Below are 1,178 nucleotides of genomic sequence, written 5' to 3' on the forward strand. Positions count from 1 at the left end.
ACCGCTGCCGGGGACTGCGGTGTTAATTTTTAGTTTATATGTTTTTCATCATTGGTCGTTAAAGTTCAGTGACTTGGACATAGTTACTTACATTAATTCATTGTCGTGTTTCGGGTACTCTAGCGAGCGTGTATGCATACGCGTTCTCGGTCTCGTAAGAGAACACTGGATCTAGTTGAGGAAGAAGTTGTAGTCGAAGAGATGGTTGAAGAAGAGATATTAGTTGAGAAAGAAGAAGAGGCCCTTATTGCAATGGGAGAACCAGAAGCGAATCTAAAAGCTTTGATGGACTACTCTCAACCGAAGATCAATGATATTCAGTCTAGCATTGTGCGTCCAACCATCTCGGCTAATACCTTTGAGATCAAGTCGAGCACGATTCAGATGATACAAAACTCAGTTCAGTTTGGGGGTTCTCCAACAGAAGACCCCAACATCATATCAGAGATTTCATCGAGATCTGCGACACTTTCAAGTTCAATGAAGTTTCTGAAGATGCTATTAAGTTGAGGCTTTTCCCATTCTCTCTGTGGGATAAAGCTAAGTGTTGGCTACATTCTCTACCACCAGAGTCTATCACCAAATGGGAGGATCTTGCTCAAAAGTTCTTAACTAAATTCTTTCCTATAGCGAAGACTGCTATAATCAGAAACGCACTTACTCAATTTGCTCAGCAATCTGGAGAATCTTTATGTGAGGCCTGGGATCGATATAAGGAGATGCTTAGGAAGTGTCCTCATCATGGGATGCCTGACTGGATGATCATTAATTGTTTCTATAATGGTTTGGGTGCTACTTCTAGACCCATACTTGATGCAGCATCAGGAGGAGCTTTGTGGGCTAAAAGCTACGATGAAGCTTATAAATTGATTGAACTGATGGCTGCTAATGAATATTATAATCCTACTCAAAGGCTATATTAGAGTAAGGTAACAGGAATCCTGGAGTTGGATGCAGCTACTGCTATAGCTGCTCAACTTAAGGCTTTGACGATGAAGGTGGATTCTCTGTCTAATTATGGAGTTAATCAGATCACTAGTATCTATGAGCTTTGTGCTGGTGCCCATGAGACTGATCAATGTGCCATTTATAGTGAATCAGCTCATTTCATGAGCAACTTTCAGAGGTCCCAGCAACTTGTACCATCCACCTATTATCCTAACAACCGCAACCATCCT

The 1,178-nt window shown here is 41.5% G+C and overlaps 1 non-coding gene across 1 annotated transcript; it reads right to left on the bottom strand.

Annotated features, from left to right (window-relative positions):
• Window positions 1-641: 641 nt before the first annotated feature.
• On the bottom strand, window positions 642-748 carry LOC141688323 (small nucleolar RNA R71). Its single transcript, XR_012561771.1, has one exon. It is a non-coding gene; the product is annotated as a small nucleolar RNA R71 (small nucleolar RNA).
• Window positions 749-1,178: the final 430 nt, after the last annotated feature.

The sequence above is a fragment of the Apium graveolens genome, chromosome 9, assembly GCF_009905375.1.
Source record: "Apium graveolens cultivar Ventura chromosome 9, ASM990537v1, whole genome shotgun sequence".
Classification (NCBI taxonomy): domain Eukaryota; kingdom Viridiplantae; phylum Streptophyta; class Magnoliopsida; order Apiales; family Apiaceae; genus Apium; species Apium graveolens.